Source organism: Lepidochelys kempii, chromosome 6, assembly GCF_965140285.1.
Source record: "Lepidochelys kempii isolate rLepKem1 chromosome 6, rLepKem1.hap1, whole genome shotgun sequence".
Classification (NCBI taxonomy): domain Eukaryota; kingdom Metazoa; phylum Chordata; order Testudines; family Cheloniidae; genus Lepidochelys; species Lepidochelys kempii.
The window spans coordinates 16,019,316-16,033,342 of NC_136385.1; the positions used below are offsets into that span (position 1 = coordinate 16,019,316).

General features: G+C 47.5%; 1 long non-coding RNA gene across 1 annotated transcript; it reads left to right on the forward strand.

Moving 5' to 3' along the window:
- Positions 1-8,077: 8,077 nt before the first annotated feature.
- Positions 8,078-13,859, forward strand: LOC140912468 (uncharacterized). The gene is made up of 2 exons (XR_012159289.2): positions 8,078-8,593; positions 11,246-13,859. It is a non-coding gene; the product is annotated as an uncharacterized LOC140912468 (long non-coding RNA).
- Positions 13,860-14,027: the final 168 nt, after the last annotated feature.

Below are 14,027 nucleotides of genomic sequence, written 5' to 3' on the forward strand. Positions count from 1 at the left end.
TGTAGCTTGGAGAGTGCCACCTTGTGACCTTTTTCGGCCAATGCAAAAAGAAGGATTCGAGTGTCCTGTACACAGGCAGCCTTGGCTGTAGAGCACAATAACAGATCATCAACGTATTGAATCAAAGTAGAACCCATAGTCAACGAAATAGAGTCCAGATCTCGCTTTAAATACTGGCTGAAGATGGTAGGGCTCTCCCTGTAGCCCTGAGGGAGGCGGGTCCATACGTATTGACATCCGTCAAAGGTAAAGGCAAATAGGAACTGTGAGTCTGGGTGCACAGGAATGCTGAAAAATGCTGAAGACAGATCAATCACAGTAAAATAAGTAGCCCCTGGGGGAATAGCAGTTAAAATAGTTGCTGGATTGGGAACAACCGGAGCTCTCGGGATCACAATAGCATTAATCAGTCGGAGGTCATGCACGAAACGGTAAACCGGTTTGCCATCGGGGCCAGGCTTGGGTTTCTTAACAGGAAGAATAGGTGTATTGCAAGGGCTGGTAGCCTCCTTAATGATTCCTTGAGTTAAAAGCTGTTGTAGGACTGGCCGAATGCTCTCTATGGCCTCTTTAGGCAATGAATATTGCATTTTTCGGGGCAGAGGGATATCTGTACGGTAATTGATATACACCGGTTCTGCTGACTTTAAAAGTCCAGTTTCAGTGGACGCCGAGGCCCACAATGCTTCAGGAATATCAGATAACTCAGCAGGGACAAAGGGGGCGGTGGGTGTAGTGGCTAACAATGCCATTACCGTAGCTTCAGGGACCGAAGTAGGGACTGAGAGATATAGCCCCTCCGGGCTGCAAGTTATAGTTGCTCGTAGTTTACATAACAGATCTCTACCTAATAAATTTGCAGGACAGGAAGTTGCAATTAAAAAGCTATGATCCTCTGATAACGGGCCAAGCTGGACCGTTTGCTCCGCAGTTAGAGGAAGGGCGCACACGGTGCCACCAACGCCTATAGCTTTTACGGTTGCAGAAGTGGTAGGAAGGGTGGGGTCCTGTAGAGTACTTCTATCTGCCCTGGTGTCAATTAACATTGAATAAGTTTTTCCTCCCACCACAACTGGAAGCTCTGGGTGGTTTGCATCCAACTGCACTGTCCAAGAAGCGGAGGGGGTTCCTGGCGAGGGGGACGAAGCATTGTGGGCGGCTAGCTTTCAATCAGTACTTCCTTTTTCTCCCCCCCTTTCCTGTACCCTCTGGTAGGCTTGCATAAGAGGGTCAGCTGGCTGGAGGGGGTAATTTGGGCACTGGGCAGCCCAGTGTCCTTTTTGTCGGCACCGCCGGCACTCATCTGGCCCTGCCCTCCCGGGCCGTGGCTGGAAGTTCTGACCTTGTGGTCCCCATCCCTGGGTAGAGCTGCCTCCTCTTCCGCCTCGTCCCCGAAAGCCTCCCCTCCTGCGGCTTGCATCCCGTCCCCGAGAGCTGTCTTGGAAACCTTGCAACTGCAGATTAAGGAGCTTTTCGGACCTCCTAGTGTCTAATTCCTTCCTATTCCTCCAGGCATGGGCTGCTAACCCCACCACCTCCTCCAGCGTTTTGTTTTCATAAGCTGGTTGACTACACACATACTTCCGAGCGAATGGTAATAAATTTTTTACATACTGGCCGATCACTTGTGTTTTCGCTACAGGGGAGGTTGGATCTAAGCCGCCGTAGTTTTTCAAAACCTTACAAAGGCGGTGGAAGAATTCCCCTGGGTGCTCATCGTGCTTTTGAACACATGCATCTACCTTTCCCCAATCATACACAGGCTTAGACATATTCTCTAATGCTTCTAAGATTCGCTTTCTCATTTTATCCCACTCTTGAACGGTCTCTGGAACATCCCAATCCATTTCAGGTTTCTCTTGCGGATAAGCCGCCCTGCCTTGCACCGTCTCTCTAGCTTTCTTATACACCGTTTCCTTCTGACCCTCGCTTAGCACTTGATTTAAAATCATTTCCACATCGTCATAATTACAATTATACATTGTGAAAATACCCTTTAACTTTTTAATAAATTCTTCCGGACACTGTCGAAATGAGGGAAAAGTAGATGACCAATTCATTAGATCCGTGCTGGTAAAAGGGACATACACCATCTGTGTCCCCCCCCTACCGCTCGGCAGTTGTCGCATAGGCATTTGGACTGCACTAGCTATTGCAGCTCCAAGAACTTTTGCCTTAGGGGTGCCTAGAGAACCATGAGACCGGGTCTTTGCAGGGGTTGCATCACTGGGGTGTCGCGGATCAGGACGTGTCAACCCCCTGGTAGAGGTGCCAGCCTCCGGATCGCCCCCCCCCCGCTCTGCGTTAATTGTGGGGGTATCGGTAGCTAGTGGGAGAGTGGGACCGCTCCTTTCCCCGGTTGGGGGCGTGGGTGCATCAGGGTCAGGCTGCGGTACCCCACCCCATAGCCAGCTACATTCTTCCAATGGTATAGGATCCCCCGCTTCTTTCAATGGGAGTTGGGGATAAATAGACTTTGACGTTTTTAGCTTCTGGTCAGCATGACTAGATTCTGGATTGTATGGTGGCGGCCGCATGGCTTTAAGTTTTTCTACCTCAGCACGTAAACTAGTAGTTACACTGGCACTTTTGCGCCGTTCGGCCTCCCTTATCCATACATCAGAATACTTAAGTTGCCGCGGTTGTAAATCATACAATACTTTTCGTAATTGAACAATGTTATGTAACTCAAATGTTCCTTCCCCCGGCCAGCGATTTCCTGGTTCCGGGTCGTCTTGCGTCATTCCCACCCAGGGACCTTGACACAAAAATATAAACTTATACAAAGCTTTGTTGCCATCCGATTGTAAGGCCTTGATATCCCTATCATAATGTTTTAACATATAGCCCAGAGGCGTAGAAGGATCAACAGTTCTACTGGACCCCCCCCCATCTTTTCCCAAAGACGGGACCCCCGGCTGTTGTCTAGACAATCACAAAGGAAAAATTCAGAACTCACCAAGTTCCCACCGGCCGGTGTTCACCAATAGGTCCGGACCCTAGTGCCTTCGGGATGCCTTATTTCGCCGAAGCGGCGGGTGGAAGCGAGACGGGAAGCCTTCAGGGTTAAAGCAACCCGGGTGCCGGCAAGAAGGATTCAGAGTCCCGACCGTCCACCGGTCCGGAGAAGAGGCGATCCCGGACGAGCCCCCAAATTGTTAGGGAAAAAGGGTTCCCCTCCCATCTAGGGTTAGGAGGGTAGCCTTCCCTGGACTTCTGTATTAGCCAAACAAAACACAGAGTCTTGGCTCTTTGATAAAGTGAGGCACTTTATTGCTAGCAAATACGACAGCTGAAGGGCTCACCAATTCCTTTTCAGAGAAAAATGGTGAAGCCCCAAACAAAGAACAGGGATGAGCTTTTATAGCTTGGTTCAACATACATTGTGATATCTCTTCCAGTTCGAACCGGTTAACCCAGTCTGTTTGAAGTTCTGGGGTAGGTACGAGCATGGAGGCTTATCTGTATAAGGAATTCTCTCCCCAAAAGCAGGGAGTGCAGGTTACACACAGTTCACATTCTTTCTATCCATAAACAAAGTAGAAAGGACAGATAAGCATAGAAAAAAGACAGCAGCGTAGCTTTACATGATTATAGGGTCGTTTTCTGGGTTTTTTTCCCTATCAGGTGCATCTGCGTGCATCTTTTACTCCCCGCATTGTGGTGGGGGGAGTAAAAGCCGCCTTCCTTGCTATGCTGCCTGGGCACTTGCTCCACACACCAGCCACCCTCACCGGCTGCCTGCTTGCCACTCCTCTGGCCACCTGCTCACACTCCGGTGGCCACCCTCACCAGCCGCCTGCTTGCCGCTCTGCCATCCACCGCCTCAAATTTACAAGTTCAGCTCTTCATCCTCAAACCAGTCACAAATTATTGCAGGCTGCAAGGAATTCTGCAATGGGAATGACACAATTGGTTATATCAGCCAACTTTCTGTAGAATAGGCTAAATTATAGAAAGCACAGGGAACTGCAGATCAGGATTGAGGGACATCAGAAGAGCTGTGTATGTGTCAGGCCTGAGGGCTGGAACAGCAGGCTGGCCTGTGGCACAGGAGTGAGGCTAGGGTTTCCATATGTCCGTATTTTCCCGGACATGTCCAGCTTTTTGGTTCTTAAATTGACATCCGGGAGGAATTTTTAAATATCTAAAAACATCCGGGACTTTGCCATTATTATTTTTCCCCAAAGAAGAGTTGATCATTCGAAAAAGAAAGTGAATGTTGATCACTCAGGAGAGTGCCTGCTTTTTCCCCCAGCTCCCAGTGCTTGCACTGTGAAACAGCTGATTCGCCCGGCTGGGAAGGAAGGGGAAGGAGGGGGAAAGCGGCGCGCTCAGGGGAGGAGGCGGGGCCGGGGCAGAGATTTGGGGAAGGGGTCCAATGGGGCAGGGAGGGGGCGGAGTTGGGGAGGGGACTTTGGGGAAGGGGTTGGAATGGGGGCAGAGAAGGGGTGGGGAAAGGGAGGAGTTGGGGCTGGGCTAGGGGCAAGGGACAAGAGCAAATACCTCCTCCCCCGTGTGGAGTCTCCTCTTTTTTGAATGTTCAGATATGGTAACCCTAAGAGAGGCGCTTTGGCAGCACTCTGTGTGTGTTTCATACCCCAGGGCTATAATAACCGGTCAAGATTGAGAGGCATTGGCAGAGCTGCGTGGAGCCCCAAGACTGGAAGAGCAGTGGGTGCTATAGGGCAGGATTAATCCTTACTGCTTCAGGGTGCTACGAGGTGCCTGTATTGTCTCTCTGGTGTCAGACGTCTCAAAGCAAACCTCTCTTCTCTAAATCTAAGATCTATTTTGCCTTGTTGTTGAAAAATGTGGAGCGGGGAATGGAAAATAGCTGCCCATTTGCAAGACTAACACCAGATGCCAGGACCTCATGGTGGGGCATCAGGGGATAAGCTGATTTTCAAGACCAGTTCCGCTCAGATAAACTTGTATGAACTGGTAAGATTTCATACACAATGTGGCAAAGTTAGGCCTGCCCAGTTCTAGGCCCCTTTGTTAGGGTTGTCGCTGGCCTAAGGCGACTTTACTCCTAGTCACGTGGAAACCTCATCCTTCCCCTGGTGTTTGCTTGTCCCCACAGGGTTAGGAGCGGACAGTGCTAAATGGAAAGTTAAATGCTGTTGTCTAATCTCATGGGATTCTCATTGTGATTTCAGGCAGAGCAGCTGCTTCTGGCACATGGGCACATGACCTGGTGCCCAAGTCCGTGGATGGTCTCCTACCAGGAATAGGATGGCTGCAGTATCAGGGCTAAGTAGCGAGGCCTCCCCACACGTCCCAGCCATGGAGATTTGAACCCATGATCTGCTCCTGGTGCAGATAATCACTCGCCAGTTTGGGGGCCAACCAGGATCTCCTTTTCTCTCCCGCTAAATCCTATGTCATGATGAACTTACACTCTACCCAAGGACATCTCTTCCCTCTTCTCCTCCACTGGTGGGCTCCATAGCCCATCAATGCCTTAGTCCTGTCATTCCCAACCACAACTTACCATTTGCCCAAGACCTATTGAGGTCATGTCACATTCATCTACCCACACCTAAACCAAGTCTTCACACCTAATCCTTCCCTACCCTGACATATGCCACTAGGAAACAGTGGAGAATACCAGCATATTTCACCTACATATTTCACCCAAGAGCTGACAGGTGACAAAGCCTTTCCCTGCAGAACTGGGTGAGCTAGAACCAGCCCCCTAGAAGTAACTGGCTCTCAAGCCCACTCCCCTGAGTCAGCCAGTCGCTCAAATTCATGCTGCCCATCCTATTTCCAGCCCACTAACTGCAGCTCCCTGTGCTGACCTGGGCTCCGAAACCTACCAATGACCTAGAGGTGTAAAGCTCCAAATCTGGTCTGTGCTCATCTTGTTTACCTATTTGGTTGGTAGATTATTCTCAAGCTCCCCCAGGAAAGGGGGTGAAGGGGCTTGGGGGGATATTTTGGGGAAACAGGAAATCCAAGAGGTCCTTTTCCTGAATCTTTGTCTAACTCACTTCGTGGTGGCATTTAAATGCTATAGATAGTTAACCGCTCCCAGGCACTCTTGGACTGTAAATGGCCCGTCCCATGACGCTTCCATCTTATGGGCCTGGAGTGCCTTCAAGACCATGACCTGGTCCCCTACTTTGAAGGAACACTCTCTGGCATATTTATCAAACCAGGCTTTTTGCTCTTCCTGAGCATCTTTCAGGTTTTCTCTAGCTAGGGCTAAAGAGTCTCGGAGGGTGTTTTGTAGGTTGTTTACAAAGTCCAGAATGCTAGTTCCTGGAGAAGGTGTAAACCTCTCCCATTGCTGCTTCACCCACAGTAATGGCCCCTTAACCTCACGGCCATACACAAGTTCAAACGGTGAAAACCCTAAAGTGGGATGTGGTACAGCTCTGTAGGCAAAAAGCAACTGCTGCAACACTAGGTCCCAATCATTGGAGTGCTCATTTATGAATTTACATATCATGGCCCCCAAAGTTCCATTAAACTTCTCCACCAGGCCATTTGTTTGATGATGACAAGGGGTGGCAACCAAGTAGTTCACCCCATGAGCTACCCACAGGCTTTTCATGGTCCCTGCCAGAAAATTAGTTCCCGAATCTGTAAGGATGTCGGAGGGCCAACCTACCCTGGCAAAAATGTCTGCTAATGCCTGGCACACACTTTTAGCCCCGGTGTTGCTTAGAGCTACTGCTTCCGGCCATTGGGTGGCAAAATCCATGAAAGTCAGTATGTACTGCTTTCCTGTGGGTGTCCTTTTCGGAAACGGACCCAGAATATCCACAGTTACTCGCTGAAATGGAGCCTCAATTATGGGAAGTGGCTGTAGAGGGGCTTTGCCCTGGTTTTGCGGTTTTCCCACTCTTTGGCACACCTCACAAGATCGGACATAAGTAGAAACGTCCTTGTCCATTCCCTCCCAGTAGAAGGACTTCCCCAAATGGTCTTTGGTCCTGTTCACCCCAGCATGGACACTAGGATGATCAAGAGCTTTACCCGGTACTTAGTTGGAACTACCAACTGTCTCTGAGGATGCCTGTGTTCCTGGTGCCCACCAGAAAGAGTTTCCTTGTATAAAAGTCCTCTTTCTACCACAAACCGGAATCGATTAGAAGAGCTGAGAAGCAGTGGGTTGCTCCGTGCCGCCGTCCAAACTCTCTGGAGGCCTTCATCTGCTTCCTGCTCAGCCTGGAACTGTTCCCTTGATGCTGGAGACATCAGTTCCTCACTGGATTGTGGACCTGGGCTTGGTCCCTTTGGAAGCGATGCAGGTGATGGGGCTGTTTCCGTTGATTGTGAACCGTTCTCCGCTGGTGCACTATGGGGTATTTCAGGCTCTGGCTGAGCCTCTTGTGCAGGGGCATCTGCTGCTGCTGCCAGTGCAGGCTCGGTGGTGCCCTCTGGTGTTGGAGCTGTGGATGGGGTTGCAAGCGCTGGATTCAGTGCTGGCTGCTCCACCCATTCCGGTTCTGGGACTGGTTCTGGTTGGGTCTCTGGGACTGGATCCACTACGGCTGTTGCAGTCGTTGGCAGGGGATCCAGTTCTACCACCTCAGCTTGCGTCTCTGGTAACACCGATGGGGCCCTTGTAGAAGGCTCAGGAACAGAGCTAGGTGTGAAGGCTTGCTTAGCCTGGCTGCGGGTGACCATTCCCACCCTCTTGGCTAGCTTCACACGGTTGGCCAAGTCTTCCCCCAGCAGCATGGGAATGGGATAATCATCATAGACTGCAAAAGTCCACATTCCTTACCAGCCCTTGTACTGGACAGGCAACTTGGCTGTAGGAAGTTTAAAGAGTTGGACATGAAGGGTTGAATCATCACTTGGGCCTCTGGGTAGATGAATTTGGGGTCCACTAAGGATTGGTGGATAGCTGACACCTGTGCTCCAGTGTCCCTCCACTCGATAACCTTCTTCCCGCCCATACTCACAGTTTCCCTTCACTCTGAGGGTATCTGGGAGGCATCTGGGCTGGGGGACCTTTGGTGTGATTCCGGTGTAATGTACTTTCTATTTTCTCAGGAATACCCTCTAAGAACTGCTCCATTTGCATTAGGAAAGTGTTAAGGAAAAGTTAGCACATGTGACTCCATTTTGGTTTGGGGCCCACCATTGTTTAAATGCCAGCACATCATACACCAGGAGGAGTAATCCTTAGATACTGAATCCCTGTGAAAATCCTCCTCCTTGTCTCCAGCCTGCCTTGACTCCCAGTATCTGGTTTTTGTCAGTCTCTAACTCCCTGTCTCTTGGCCTTGATGTGAGGCCTCCCATCCTGATAATAAAAGTTACTGATGCATGGCTTTAGGACCATGCTGTGTAATTAACATACTGGTATAGCACGAGGAATGCACCAAGCAGGGATAGGTGGTAGATAAGACAAGGGTTTGTTTATTGGCTAAGGTTTCCGATGCACGAGGGCAACATGCTTTGCTAAAAAGTATATAACCTTTGTATAATCTGCATTCAGGGTCCCCTCCTGGCTAGCAGGGGGGCACCACGCTCGAGCGTAATAAACTTAGTGTCTTTTGGGAACTCTGCAGTTGTGGACTTTGTTTCTGTGCCTCAGCCTAGATTCGAACTGTGCGTGACCTATCAGGTATAATTCGCAGCATTTGTGTGCGTGTCCTATCAGGTGTAATTCGTAGCACTTATGTGCGTGTCCTACCAGGTGTAATTCGTAGCACTTGTGTGCGTGTCCTACCAGGTGTAATTCGTAGCACTTGTGTGCGTGTCCTATCAGGTGTAATTTGTAGCACTTGTGTGCGTGTCCTACCAGGTGTAATTCGTAGCACTTGTGTGCGTGTCCTACCAGGTGTAATTCGTAACAGTTTTGGCGACCACGAAGGGACTCTAGGCTCGCCCCAACAAGTGAGACTACACTCCTCCTCTCGGACAGCTCCAGCCGGCACAGGGTGAGTTCACCTTTGAGAACTCCGAGGAGGGGGATTGTGAGCCGTCGCTTAGGCGATAAGGTGGCACATTTTGTGTTCTTTTGGTAGCCCATTGTAGGTTCTGGGCAGAGTGTAAGTAAGGGGACCCCTTTGGCTGAAATTCTCAAGAATTGGGAGAATATTTCTGGCACCCATGGGTTAGGCAGAAAAAAGCTGTTATTTTATGTAAGGTTGAGTGGCCAGCACTAACAACTGAAACATCTGTTGAATGGCCACCGGATGGGTCCTTTGCTGGGAATACATTAACAGTGCTTAAAAGGAGGCTGGAGGACAAAGCTCCAGCCCAGATGGATTATTGGTATGTATGGGACAACTGGGCTTATGTGCATGCAAAAGGACATCCTCTTTCCTCCTCCTTTTCTTATTCATCTCAGGGGTCTCCAGCCCTATTCTGTGCTATGCCTGCTTCTGCCCCTCCTCCGGCTTACCCTCGGCTTTCTGACTTATGCCTGTCACCTCCTTGCTTGCCAATTAGCCGTGCTTTCTGTCCAGGTGACAAGCCTCATGTGGGGAGGACTCGGGTAGCCCTTGTAAGTAAAAATATTTTTAAAAAGAGACCAGGAGGGCTGGGGGCTAGTTAAGAAGCCCACCCTCCTTGTTAATTTGGTAGTGAAACAAAGCTGGTGCTCATGGAAGGGACAGTTCAAAGAAAAAAAACAGGATCGGGCCCAAGCGGGCAGGCAACAGATAGAGAGATTGGAAAACAGGTTGAAAACTTAAAGGTCATAGTGAAAAAAGAAGAGTAAATAATTACAGGAATGAAAAACGTAAATCCCGGAATAATACTTAAAATGGTAAAATCTAAGTAATTGGGTGTCGTTTTGAAAAATAAGCAAGTAATTTAAAAAAAAGTAAAAAGTTAACTCTTTAGTTGCTGGAAAGAATTAAGCAGTTAAACTTTGTAAAATACTGAAAAGAAAAAAAAAATGCTTGGTTTCTTTGCTGCCATTTTAAAAAAAAATGGGCCCTTTTCCAAAGAAATGCAATTATACAGTGCTACTTAATTAATATCGTATTAGGTTCCAAGAGGCTACAATAGGTGGTGTCTTCCTTTTCAGGTCGCTGTGTGTTTGACAGCAGGAGTTAAAAGTAAAAGGCAATCAAAAGTCTGGTAAAGTTTATTGTGCCCTTTTTAAAGTAAGAATCTTTAACCTGTGGATCCAAAAGCAAGCCGGAAAGCATTTATTTTTTATGTAAATTACCTAACTAATAAGGTAGAGGCCACTGAAACCTGGGCTGCCTATAAAACAAATACAAAAAAAATATGGGTAATTCCTCTGTTTTGCCTGCAATTAACAAGGGTATTTGTATAAAAAGAAAATATTTTAAGCAATGACTGACTGCCCAAAAGGAGTAGATCTGTGTTTTATTTTTGTCTTTCAGAAACTCAGAGAAAACTGATGCCAGCTAAAAAGCAATTCAACATCTCATGAATTTACTGGCACAATAGAAATTCTGTTCTGTGTTCTATGTCCTGTCTTGTGGTGTTTGTCTTGTGGCCAGAATTGCTGTGTTTAATTTTTCATAGGACAGTTTAGTTTAAAACTAAATAGAAAAGTTAAATCAAAATGCAGATACTTGTTTTATTCAACTTGCAATACAAAGTGTTTGGATAATATCAAAAAATGTGATATACTAAAGTTTAATACATTTGCTTAAGTAAAAAAAAAAAAATTAATTGGCCAGATCTTTTAATTAAAAAAATTGTTGTTAAAATTTGCACACCAACAGTCTTTGGAAGCAAGGACATCAAAGGTTAACCCACTCCCCATATTATACATAAGATCCTTCTGGCTACCTCACATTTCTAGCCAAAGGGCTGGGGAGGGAAAAAAGCTATTGGACACCAGAAGTTGTACCAAGTGGACTCCTCAAAAGTGGGTGTGCTTGTCCTGGCTTGTTGTTCCAAAGCTCTGTAATAAAGTCATTTTCCTAGAAGGGTATATGTGGCATACATTATACAATAAGACTAAAGTGCTGTATAATGGGCAATGTACATGTGTTCCTTTTTAAACAAAAATGTATAAGTAAAAAGTAAAAGTTTCCTTTGCAGGTTAATAAAAGCCAAGAAGGAAAAAAAAAAATAAAACGAAGGACAAGCTAATTCAACACTGTAGCTGGCAGGCTTGGCAGGCTCGGTCCAAAGATAAGACACTGGCCTGCCCAAGGACACTACTCACAGCTAGGATTTGGCTAACAGCCAAGAAAGAGGGGGGCTTAAATGTGCCCAAACAGCTGTGAGATCTGCAACACACTGCCAGACATTAATGAAATGTGTTAGGTCTCTGTATTTACAGGTAAAAGAAGTCCTGCTTCAAGAATCCTGAGCAAACCTGCCATTTGTTAAAACCAGGTGACTGGGTCTACATAAAGGTCCCTCGACAAAATACTACTCTGGCCCCATGCTGAAAAGGCCCTTATTAAGTCCTGCTAACTACCAACACCACTGTGAAGTGCCAAGGACTGACTGCCTAGACCCATGCTTCTTACTGCAAAAAGACCCCTCCACCTCGAGGTGACTTCACTTCGACTACTGATCAGTCTGTCCCTCCTTCTGGGTTTTTTTTTTCCTTCCCTCCTTTTAAACAGCAAAAAAAAAAAAAAAAAAACAAGGTGAAGTGCTAGTAACCTCTCCCTTGTCCACTGACAAAGCTAACCTGCATTCAGTATTTGCTAAAGAAACCAAAGCACTACAGGGTGACGTGCTAGTAACCTCTCCCCTGTATAATGCAAAACCATGCCTGTTCCAAGAGAGAAGGAATGCCTGCTCTGCTAAAACCACCAAAATCCAAAGATTCCTAACTGCAAAAGACACTGAAAATTGGCCCTGATGGCAAAGACGGAGCATTGCACATTGGCAGGGAGAAAGTTGCGGAATGTATTCTTGGAAATGTGAAGTAAAGTGGTGGGGTGGGTTTATTCCAGAGGCTGGAACTGTGCTTGTAGGCAAGTATAAATACCAAAAACGCCTTACAGCAACGAACATTACTCCCACTATCTGCCACCACTCCTTTGCAGGTAAAGGTTCCTGGATCCATCATAGCTACGTTAAGTTGGCACTGGGAACCCCACCTGACCCTGACAAGCCATTGGATGAGCCACTTCACGAATGAACACCACGACCAACCCATGGACTAAGCTTTCCAGCTACTGGGACCTTCACAGCCCACCAGGACTTTTTGTGTTCCTGTTTATTGGACTTACATTGGGGGTAGTGTTTTTTGTATAGTACAGGGGAGGATGTCGACATTGGTATGGTTTGCCTGGGAGGGGTTCTCTCCCTATTCCCAAGTCCAGTACAAGGATGGGAGGGCAATAGCTTCTTGAATTTAACCCGTGCTATCAAACAGGGTGTAAATCGAACGCAGTGTTGGATTTGTATTCGTACCCCCACATATTTAGGTCAGGGCGTCCCATTGGTAGGAGTACCTATCCCCCTTAATCGAACACTCCAAGCTAAGCTATGGGCAAACACTATATTTAACTGGAATGTTACAATCCAAATATGGTTTATTGATATGGTGGCCCAGGGTAATTATGCTTTATGTGTGTCACGATGTAAGGGCATAGAAAATACAGTTTTTGTAGGGAATTTTGTAGGGTGCAAGGACACCACTCAAATCAGCTCTGGTGCGGGAGGCCCCTCTACCTACTCCAGAACCCCGTGGCCAGTCCCCGAGGGGTCTGGCTGGTATTGGTTATGCAATCACACAGCCTATAAGGTTCTCCCAGCAGGATGGTGTGGTCCATGTACCTTAGGGGCTATAGTACCCGCCGTGACAGTACACCAGAACCTGACCCGGGGAGAGATCTGCAATCTAGTATGGAGGGACCAACGAAGTATTCCTTTAAACCCCCTTTCTTATCGGCCCAAAGGCTTTCGCTCCTTTGTGCGTTGGTTTCTGCCATGGTAGGGAGTAAGCGAGCTAGAAAAAGCTATAGTTAACATTTCAGCTGCTTTGGAACTAATGGCAAATGCTACTGCAGATGCTCTCTCTGCCCTTCAAATTGAAGTCACCCAGCTATCCCAAACAACATTGCAAAACCACCTAGCCCTGGATTATCTCCTTGCAAATCAGGGCGGGGTTTGTGCTCTGGTCAATTCAAGCTGTTGTGTATTTGTAAATCAGCACCATAGGATGAAAACTGACATCCACATCCTCAAGCAACAGGCAGCCCTATTCCACCACCTCAGCCTCGACACTACCAAAGCCGGATTCCAGGAGGTCTGGGACTGGCTCACCTCATGACTACCGGATGTGGAGACTTGGGGACGGCGTATTTTGTATTTACTTTTTTTGACTGTTATTGTTTTTGTGTTATTTTTTGTATGCCTACAATGCTGCAGTATGTGCTGTCGGCAGTTGCTAACCCTGCAGCGCGGTTACTCAGCCCTGATATAGCTTACTGACGTACAAAAAAAAAAGGGAGGACTGTTAAGGAAAAGTTAGCACATGTGACTCCATTTTGGTTTGGGGCCCACCATTGTTTAAATGCCAGCACATCATACACCAGGAGGAGTAATCCTTAGATATTGAATCCCTGTGAAAATCCTCCTCCTTGTCTCCAGCCTGCCTTGACTCCCAGTATCTGGTTTTTGTCAGTCTCTAACTCCCTGTCTCTTGGCCTTGATGTGAGGCCTCCCATCCTGATAATAAAAGTTACTGATGCATGGCTTTAGGACCATGCTGTGTAATTAACATACTGGTATAGCACGAGGAATGCACCAAGCAGGGATAGGTGGTAGATAAGACAAGGGTTTGTTTATTGGCTAAGGTTTCCGATGCACGAGGGCAACATGCTTTGCTAAAAAGTATATAACCTTTGTATAATCTGCATTCAGGGTCCCCTCCTGGCTAGCAGGGGGGCACCACGCTCGAGCGTAATAAACTTAGTGTCTTTTGGGAACTCTGCAGTTGTGGACTTTGTTTCTGTGCCTCAGCCTAGATTCGAACTGTGCGTGACCTATCAGGTATAATTCGCAGCACTGGTGTGCGTGTCCTATCAGGTATAATTCGCAGCATTTGTGTGCGTGTCCTATCAGGTGTAATTCGTAGCACTTGTGTGCGTGTCCTACCA